Source organism: Pinus tabuliformis, chromosome 2_2 (genome assembly GCF_031772625.1).
Source record: "Pinus tabuliformis cultivar Carrire ecotype Pingquan chromosome 2_2, CPIR1, whole genome shotgun sequence".
NCBI classification, from domain to species: domain Eukaryota; kingdom Viridiplantae; phylum Streptophyta; class Pinopsida; order Pinales; family Pinaceae; genus Pinus; species Pinus tabuliformis.
Genome location: NC_142300.1, coordinates 458,515,150 through 458,526,090, shown reverse-complemented (window position 1 = coordinate 458,526,090; position 10,941 = coordinate 458,515,150). Strand labels below are relative to the sequence as shown.

The following is a 10,941-nucleotide window of genomic DNA, read 5'->3' as shown; positions in this document are numbered from 1 at the left end:
CAAAACCCCACCCACAAGGGTTACTAAGCGGCTGCACAAGACAGGGAAAAAAAAGCTACTCAATGACACATAAAAGGGCCTCAATGATCTAATTTCAAGGAAGTGAGATCTAGAGGCTCTAATCTACTGTAAATGGTGCAGAAAAAAAACAAAAATCACAGGTGAAAAATGCCACAAAGGATAGGTTTGAAGCTCTAAAACCTAGGATGCTGAAGGGGATCCTAAGGGTGAAAAGGAAAACACGAAATCCAAAAGGAGAAAATGTAAAAGAAACCTATCCAAAAGATATGAAAGGTAATGGATCAGACTCTGAGAATTAGTGGTTGAAAATGTTGAAAACCCTAGAATCCTTAATCGAAAAATCTGTTTGTAACAATGTGGAGGTGTCTCTAAACCCTAAGGTTGTTTTTCCCTTCCTAAAAGAGACAAATAAAGTGAATCCAGGCCTAAGGGAGATTGAAAAAATAAGTGAAGTAGCTAGACCAGTTTACAAACAACACTCTCGGCAATTTTGAAAAAAGATTGGAAAATTTCCAAAACAGAGGAACTGACCTAAAACTGAGAAAAACATAGATTTTGGGCCAAAAAGTGCTATCTGCGGCTCACTTGAGGGGTTGAAAAGTGATTTTTCCCCCGGGACTCTCAGTCAGCATATCTCACAGAATTTTTTTCGTCTCCTGCTCAGCTAGTACCTGTGACCTGCGAAAAGAGCTAGAAAACCACCAGAATTCGAAAATTTGATAAAAAAAGAAATAATGCTATAAATAAAAATTGAGAACCCAAAAATAGTTGTATAAAACCCTGAAATTTTTTGAAACTTAACTAACCCAGGAACGCTGTTATTACACCAGTGGAGACCTCATTTGTTGACAACAAATGTAACTAAAGACCTAGTGGAGTCACCATTTGTTAGTGTGAAATTTCTTGGAAGGTGTACCAAAAACACTTCACTTAAGTCACTATGGCAAAAACAAGTTGATGGTTGCTAGCGATTCAGATCTGCAATAAAAATGGAAAACCTACAATAAACATATAGATGACTGGAAATAGAAAGCAACAATGAAAGATATCCTATGCATTAACCCAATGGAAAGACTTTAATCAGATGAATCTTTTATTAAAAACACTTGGTGAAGGAGATCTACAAATGGGTCTGTAAGTCTCCCTTCGTGGGATGGGTCCTTTGATGTCTTTGATGCTTCAGAAAATGATCTTCTCTCTCAATATGTAAAAAACCCAAACAAAATTCAAAGAACTCAAAATGGGAGCTCAACCAACAAATAGAAGAAATTAAAAAATAAAATGGTTTATTAATTATTTTTCGAGAATTAAGAATGGTGTGAAATCTAAATAATTATTAAATAGTGATTTAATAATTATTCTAAGAATAGAAATAAAGAAAATTAAATAAATAGTGATTTATGTAAATATTCTTAAGGCATTTAGTCAAATGTGACAATGAATAATTATTTAAATAATGATTTAATAATTATTCCTAGAGAAAATTAAATAAATAATAATTTGTGTAATTATTCTCATGGGTTTTTTTATTTAAATCAAAAAATAATTTAATAAAAGTGGTTTACTAAATTATTTTCTAGAGTGAAAGTGATTTTACTATGGTAAAATTAAATCTAAATGGTGTATTTCAATCCACCTAGTTAGAAATGGCTAGGTGATCATTTTTAGTTAGAAATGGCTAGGTGATCATTTTTAGGTGATAACACTAGACTCAGAAAATATGCTGAAGAACCTGAAGTCTAAAAATACAAATTCCTATAGGACCTCTCAAAATATTTTAGAACTCATAGCACAATCACATGGAAGGAGACCTCCATAGGTCATCTCTACAACGGTACAATTACGGAGATGTAGTGATCCACCTAGTGGTTATGGCAGAGTCACTTTGTAACCGCTTTTGTGCCAACGACTGTGGAAGAAATTTGGATTTTAAAGAAATGCGTTAGTAACAAGATGGAATCAAGGTCGAACTACCAGATATAAAACTCAAAATGACTCGCAATTGCACAGAAAAATTCAGGAAGACCTAAAAATATATATATCCAAAGCGAAAGAGAAGAGATCTTAAGACAAATACAGAAAAAACCCCAGTAGAGTCACTAGTTCTATTATGGGAATTTATACATAGCCACTGGGAGCTAGTGCTCCATAGTATTGGCCCTAACAAGACTACTAGATACAGGAGTATATGAAATGTGACAAAAATTGTATAAACAAGTAGATCCCCAAACCGTACAAGCAAATCAATCATCCATGTGTAGTGTTCCTTATCAATTTTTGTACTTGAGATCGACACAGGTTGATGGCAAGTGTTTAATTCGAGAAAAATAATTCCTACTCCAACCAAGAGATCATGTCCTCTACAATAGATCTGAATCCTGCACATAATCACCACTAGGAAAACCACAGAAATGGCCTTCCGCATAGGATCGCCGGCTGAAAGAAATAGACATGAACAATTGATTATAAACACAAATTAAATGGAAAGGAACCCTCACTTCTACTAACCATGAAATAAACAGATTATAAAGATTATTAGACCATCATATGGATCTTCTCCTCCGGATTTTGGCAGAGTGTCCCCCTCTCCAAGCAATATGACTTAAGACAAAAATAACTCACAATCTCTCATAGAATCAAAATAGCATAGTGATTCTAACTCCCCAAAACTATGTAACTCAAAAATTACCCTAACCTCAAGGATGGACCAGTATATAAAGACTAAGAGGACTTCCAAGATGGATGAATGTAGACGCTTTGGGTAAAGAGAAGTTAGGAAACTTCTCTAATAATACACCCAAGCCAACTTGAAGAGATAAGATAAGATGTGGCTTTGAATTGATCTCCTAGAAAAAAGTAAGCCTCTAAAACATGAGTTAAGGTTGCAAGGACCAAACTGAGAAATCTTGTCTCCAACCTCTATGAGTAAGGGTGGCCCATGCGACTGGAGGGTTACAACTACTCTATCAAACACTAGGTCCCAATGACTGTGGACAAAAGCCAAAAGAAGGGTCAAATCTTAGACAAATGGTTAAAAGTAAAAAGACTCATGAGTACTGACTCTAGGAAGAAAAATAAGTTAATAACAACTATTTTTATTTAGAGTTATGTTTTGAAAATTTTAATTTTCAATTTAATTTTCACAAAAAAACATATATTGTATAACATTAAATGTTTAATATTTTGTGTTAGCTCTAAAATACTTATATTGACTCTAATTTAGTTGCTTATTACACTTTCAAAACACATATTTACCATTATGTTACTTAATATAGTTTTTAAAATTGTATTTATTAAAAAATTTTAAATATGTATAAATTATTTTTTACCTTTTAAAATTTATTAAATAGATATTTTTTTAGCAATAAAGTTGAGCATGTAAATAAGGGTATTTCTATTTATGAAGGGAGATATATGTCCTGCAATTTATATCCATTTAAAAAGAATAAAAATAAAGACGATAAATGGGAAGAGATAAAGTGGGATAGGGAATATGATTTGTCCATCGCAGTTTTCTCTTTAGTTAATAACGAGGTATCATAGAGATGAATTAATCGACGTTGTGGCCGAGCAGAATTATCTCTGGTTTACACTTCGTGAGGTATAAAGAAGAAATCACTGTTCTTCATAAAGAGAATACATACCAAATCAACGATTCCAAACCATGTAAGTATTATTTCTCACTTTGGAGTTTTCACTGTGGATTTGGATTGTCAGAGGGCAGCTGCAAAAGCTTTAGGTATGAGTTTTCAAATTATCAGAATCTCCAGTTCAGTTGAAAATAACCCTGCTGGAGCGATATAAAGCATAATGGATTTCTTTTATTCAAATTTATCAATCATAATTATAAAAAATTGAAATTTGAAAAAAAACAAAAAAAAACAAAATTTTCATTATAATTTAAAAAAAAATCGAAAAATTGAAAGAGGGCAAGGTGGGCAAGGTATCTAGGGTTGGAAGTCGCTCCTTGGTTACGTCAGTCGTGAAAGTATGATGCCACACTTCTTTGAGTAATCTATAATCTTTCAGTCTTTTCCTTCTTTTACCAATTAATTAAAAATCATATTTTACTTCTTTGAAAATTAATAAGAAAACAATTTTTTATAAAATATAACCAAATACAGTAACTTTTTGGTTTATACGATTGTGGAATAAAAATAAGTTTTATAAAAATAATATGTCATGAAATAATAAAAAAACGCGAAGAATAGCTTTAAGCATCCAAGGTCGGTGGCATCTTGGAGTAAAGCCTTTATTTGCTTTTTATCATTATCAAGGTTTGTCATGGGTCATGTCTATCTTGATTATTACTTTATAATCTACACTATTTACTTTCCTTTAAACCAACGAAATTATGCGGACCCCATTTGATAAATTGAAGTGTTTTTAATGATACTTGATTTTGAAATAATATTTTACAATAAGATTCTTCCACAAGGGAAGAGTGAATGCTATTATTGTGATTTAAAAAACAATCTAAAATATCATCAAAACAATCAATAAAAAAAAATAATAAGATAAAATGTAAAATAAAATTATTTATTAAATTATATATTACAATAAAAGAAATGTATCTATATATATATAATATCTCATTTTATCAATTACCAAATTTATTTATATAAAATTTTCATGATGATGATGATGGTGGTGGTGGTTAAACCAAATTGGTCTATCGGACCTATAATTTTCTTATATTTTAATTAACTGGCTTCTCGTCTTTCTTGGCAAGATTGGTGCTGTAGCTTTCTTTTTTTTCTCTAGGATCTTCCAACTTCCTTTATCTTGCATTTCCTTCATCTCTTCTAGTTCTTGGGACATTGGTGTTTTAGCTTCGCAATTTATTGTGTTCGTCCTTTTGAAGGTAGTCGGAGAAGAAGTTTGGTCTAGGAGATCTGTTTTGCTGTTAAATGAAGATTTATTTTGTGCGGTATTCGAATCCTCATAATTGTTGATGCTTGAAGGGTTGTCGAGTTCACTTTTTTGTTGTTGGGCAGGGCTTTCTCCCTGCTTGTCTTGAGAGTTGTTTCTTTCTTGCCCGATTTCTTATGATTCAGAGTTTTCTCTAGAGTGTTCTTCTTTGATCACAATGTAGTGTTCTTTTTGCGCTCCTTCCCACCATGTAGATCTGTGGTGGTTTTTTCTAGCAGAATTTTTCTCAGAGGCTTTTGGGCAATTTTTGGCTAGATGGCCCGTCTCAAAGCAAGATCGACATCTGAAGAGGACACTTTCATAATCAAGTTTCTGGTTCCACACATAGTCTTTACTTGTTAGGTTTATTTCCGCTGGGAATCCGGCGCTGAAGTCCATTTCCACACAAATGCGTGCATATGTGGTTCTGGCATATTCCTCTATTTCTGGGCACCTGCAGTAAAATTCCCCAATTGCATTTCCAATGGCTTTTAGCGAGGAGAGATTCCAGAGATGCAAGGGTAGACTTGGCAATCTCACCCAAACTGGCGCTGAGGTTATGACTGCAGTTGATGGATCGAATGATGGGTTCCATGGCTTCATGAATAGGCCTGATTTTTCCCAAAACCAAGGGCTGAAATCTAGAATGCATTGTCTGCTTTTAGGATTTTCAAAATCTACTATAAAGAAACCCCTAGCACAGGGGTAGATATTAATTTCATCAGAAATGACAGACTTCCATACCTCCGAGATCCAATTGTGGAGAGCTGTCAGCCGCGGCCAAAAGCCATTGAACCGGCAGATTAGGGCGCTTTCAGAAAACTTCAAAGCCTCATCGAGTGAGGCCTGGACCATCTAGACAGTGGGAGTTGGGGCTTCACTGACGATATGGGCAGGAGCTTGCCCTCTAGAAGCAGACGGAAATGAGCCAGCAGCGATTTTCGCGAAGCTGAGAGCCATATTTTACTCGCATAAGAGGCGATCTAGAGCCAAAAAAGATAGAGAACCATATTTTACCCTCTCACATATAAATGAATTTGAATCAAATTAATATAGAAAATTTATATAAATTAAATCAATAATTAAGAATAATTCCACATGAAACACGAAGTGCAACAATGTCTACCAATCAAATCATCATAAAGTTTTAAAAAAAAATAACATCATCATAAACACCACCTTATGAGTTACTGATTAGCTGACTGTTTTATCCTATTAGACGAATATTGCATTGTGTTTTTATCCTATTAGTTGAATATTGGTTTATTCCCATCCAAACAATTCCTCAGGACTATCACGTGCCGGCATACAGATGAAGGGTTAAATCTCATGAAGAATGCAGCACAGTTGGTACAATCCTGCCCGGTAAGTCATGATCACTGTGGTGGCAAAGATCACATTGAAAAATATAGTAACCACGTGAAGATACTGTGGAATACACACTGTATAAAGTCGGTTTGAATATGCAAGGAAGGGCGTACGGGTTATTACCTCCATCCTGCGTACCCATCCACAAATTCTTATAAGGCTGCGCACTCACTCGACTCTCTCAGGCGAATATTCCCAACTCTTCTCGTTTGTTTGATTGATTGTGCCTCATTTTCCAACTCTTCGCCTTTGTTTGATTGATTGTCCCTGCTTCTGTCAGACTAGGAAACATGGAAGCTAAGGCTAATGCTCAAGCGAAGATCGATGAGAATGATTGGGTTATTCAGGTCAAAGAAAGTCTGGATATACTGCAAGAGGGTAAAGAAGAGGGGGAGGAGTTCAATGTATCAATCTTTAATGTGCCGAAAGAGTTATTGGCACTGAAGCCCGAAGCGTACACTCCTCAATCCGTTTCGATCGGTCCCTATCACCACTGGAGATCTGAGCTCTATGATATGGAGCGCTACAAATTGGCAGCTGCTCGCAGGTTTCAGAAAAGAATGGAAGGACACAAGTTTGAGTCAGTCGTTGTGGAGGAATTTAAGAAGCGGGATTTGCGAATCCGGAGCTGCTATCACAAGTTCATCGACTCTAAGGATGAAACCTTCGCGTGGATCATGGCGCTAGACGCCACCTTTCTTCTCGAGTGTTTGCAGTTTTATGTCAGACATGTCGATAAAAGCTCGGACGCGGTCGACGTCAAGCAGCTGGGGCGAGTCTTACATCCGACTGGCACTGGTTCTACCCACAACTCCATTTTCAGAGATCTCATGATGCTGGAAAATCAATTGCCGCTCTTTCTTTTGCAAAATCTTTTGGAGTTGCAATTGGGTTCTAGAGCCAAGGCAGAAGAGAGGCTGTCGAGCTTGCTGAGGCTTGTGTGCCAAGAATTATCGCCTTTCAGCTTCAAGTTGCCCGAGGATTCAAAGCTCCATATAAACGAGAAAGGGCATGTGCTTGAGGTGCTGTATTACGCTATCGTCCCTGCTTCCAGCAATCAAAATTTAACTTCAACTGAGGAGGGGAAAGATACGGCTGATACAGAGAACATGTCAACCGTTACACAGGCTTTCAGTTTGCTGTGGAAGACTTTGTCCTCTATTAAGGTAGGTCCCTTTCGATTTCTTACAGATTTGCCTCGGCGATTGCTGAACGGGAGGCCTCTGCGATTTCTGATGAAGTTGCCCTTACATCTTCTTTCTATTATTGGGAATCTGCCTGCTCTGAGTGCTCTGAAGAAACCCTTGTCTCTTTTTGTCGATCAAGATGAGATGAAATCTGAGGAGGAGGATGCAGAGGGAGCCGAAAAGGGGGAGGGCCAAGAATCCACCGAAAAGATCATACCGCCCACACGAGACGAACTAGCTATTCCATCCGTGGCCGCTTTATCCTCTGCGGGAGTCAAATTCGTTGCTACGGACGGCGACCTCACCACAATACAATTTGATGAGAAGACTGCCACGATTTACCTCCCCAAAGTAAGGTTGGATGCCAACACGGAGGTAATCTTGAGAAATCTGGTGGCATTTGAATCTTCTGCGGCTCCGGGTGCGCTGGTTTTCACACGATACACCGATTTCATAAACGGGATGATCGACAGCGAAGAAGATGTTAGATTGCTGAAAGAGAGCGGAATTATTACAAACCACCTCCGAAACGATGGAGAGGTTGCGAGCCTGTGGAACAGCATGGGTAAGTGCGTTCCTCTCACAAAAGTTGCATATCTGGACAAAGTTATAAAGGACATTAACAATCATTATAACAGAAAATGGAATGTTGCTGTGGTGGAGTTTCTGAATGAACGTGTATTCGGGTCGTGGAAATTCCTTTCTCTGGTAGCTGCAGCGATACTTTTGGCGGTGACTTGTTTGCAGGCTTTCTGCTCTGTCTATAATTGCAAGAAGTGGTTTGACCAGACTGGCACTTAACCTAAATGTCTGTTTGGTTGTCATGTATTGTATGTATAGTAGTACCGAAAACTGCACCGGAGTCCAATTCAGGACTGTGGTTTCCAGGATGCTTGTTACCTTTTCTGTGATTTTGTTTTCCTGCCCTCGTTGTCATAGAGCCGCTAAATGTTAGATTCGTGTGGACAAAGGAGCGGACTCCAACTTTTGATTTTGAGGAGTTGTTTTCAGTGAGGCTTTTTTTTGGAGATTCGGAAAAAATTAATTGAGGTTAAATTTTAATTTATATTATTTAAAATGGTTTTTTAATTGTATATTTCAGCACCATAACAATCATAGTCAATTAGCGTAAAAATACGGACAAATAACCCATTCAAACCTAAATCTATTAATTTGCTATAGACTAATTGTGTCCCAGCTGTGAGGTTAATTCGATCATCTCTGATAAATTTTGTGAGTCTAATCATTCTAAAAAATTTTAAAAACGTGCAGATAAACCATGACTTTGGGTCTTCCAAACACGTGGGTAAATACTCATTTCACGAGTTAAAAGGGGAAAGGAGCACATAAATGAAAGGTAATCGCAGTGAAGGTTGGAATTTCAAAATAGATATATTTATTAAATTTTATAGTTTCCGCACTTCTCTACCAATATTAATAATTTCAACAAAAAATTTGACGGTTTTGTAATTTTCTTACAACAAACAAATCACTTCATAACAAGCAATTTAGTCGTCAAGTTCCATCCTTGATAACAGCCTACGAAATTCTATCCAGCATCTATCTAATCCATTAAAAATTATATCCTAAATTTTAATATTAAAATTAATTTCCATTAAAAATTATATCATAAATTATAATATTAAAATAAATTTCTTTATTATTTTCATTAGAAAACAAATAAATAAACTTCAATTTTATCACTTGTAAAACGTTGATTTTTTAAATGAAAATTAAATTTTACTCCTTATTTTATATATATATATAACTTCACAAATTATAACTCTATGTTTTCTTCTTAAATTTAGAGTGGTGATGTTTTTAATCGTGATGACATGACGACACATATAGTATATTATATTTTATATTTAAAATAAATAAATAAATATATATATATAACTTCACAAATTATAACTCTATGTTTTCTTCTTAAATTTATAGTGGTGATGTTATTGAATCGTGATGAGATGACGGCACATATAGTATATTATTTTTTATATTTAAAATAAATTTTCAAAATATAAATTAGAAAATTATATATAATAAATATTTAAATTAGAAAATTATATTTTTACATTTAAAATATTGTGACCCATCATTCACGTTTTCATTAATCTCGTTGAATGTACGCTCCATTCATAGGTTTATGTATATTATGGTATATCGAATTTATTTTTTATTCCTATATATTATGGTATATTAAATCTATTGTATTTAGAGGTGTTTCCCAATGTAGTATGGGGAGTTGTCATGTAATGTTACATTTACGAATAATAGAATAATAGAATAATATTGTTATTATGAATTTAAAATTAATAATAATAATAATAATAATAATAAATAATGTCTAAAAATAATGGCGGCCATAACTATAGTATATTAATTTCTATCTTAATTTTACATCAATATTAGAGAGAAAATAATTGAAAGTGAAAAAAAATAATTTACTTTCTCCTAATACACATAGATGTGGCTTGGGCATCTAAACCGTCAAAGCTATCGCACCCCGCTTGGGCCACACCTAGGGATCGCACCCCACCTCGGCCACACTAGAATTTAGCGTGTCTCCTCCCCCTAGCATAGACACAATAGCCTCTGTGAGGTTTGATCATGGGTCACCTTGTCAAGGAGACCCATTTTCAACCGGTTGTGCCAGTGGGACTTGAAAACAAAGTTATTCATATTATTTTTTTATTTTTTATGCAAAATTATATTTTTTATTATTTTTCAAAGTTGGTGAAGTAATATTTCAATTGCATTTTGGAGACACATGTGTTCACGTAATATGTGAAATAATATTTCAATTTCATATAGCTCGATCGAGCCTCTGCTGTCAACAAATAGATTAGTGTCTAAATTCGATTGTAGAAAACAAACAACAAATATTCTTTTATAAATAAATATCGGACCACGGAAATTATACAAAGATTCAAACAAACATGGGAAATTGGAGATTTGGATCTATAAAAAGGAAGAAATTGCCATCAACTGAGAAAATACGTGAAAAATGTAGAGAGAAAAACATGTTAGACATTGAGTGAGCAAGAAGTTCATGTAAATACAGGTAATTCAAATTGTCTCACTTATCATATTACTTGCTTCATATTATATGCATTAAGAAATATGACTGAAAACCAAAAACAACCGGAGAATGAAACAATAAAAGTAAGATAAAAGAAGCATTGAAAGTAATACCATGTAGTTAAAAAATGAGATGTAACAACAACTAAAGAAAACCACTTGAAAACAAACAAATTATCGAAAACCACTTTAATCATGCAAATTATTGAAAACTAGTTGAGATTGTGGTTTATTGGAATTTCTTGACACCACTTAAATTCATGCAAATTATGAACCACCTTTTAGGGTACAATAATATAGGGATCAAAGTGTGTTTGTCTGACTATTCATTTTGGGTGTATGTTTGTAAGATTTGGCCTATGAATTCACCAAG

The 10,941-nt window shown here is 34.8% G+C and overlaps 1 pseudogene; it reads left to right on the top strand.

The window, feature by feature from the left end:
- Window positions 1-6,407: 6,407 nt before the first annotated feature.
- LOC149193257 (putative UPF0481 protein At3g02645 pseudogene) lies at window positions 6,408-8,551 on the top strand (annotated as a pseudogene).
- Window positions 8,552-10,941: the final 2,390 nt, after the last annotated feature.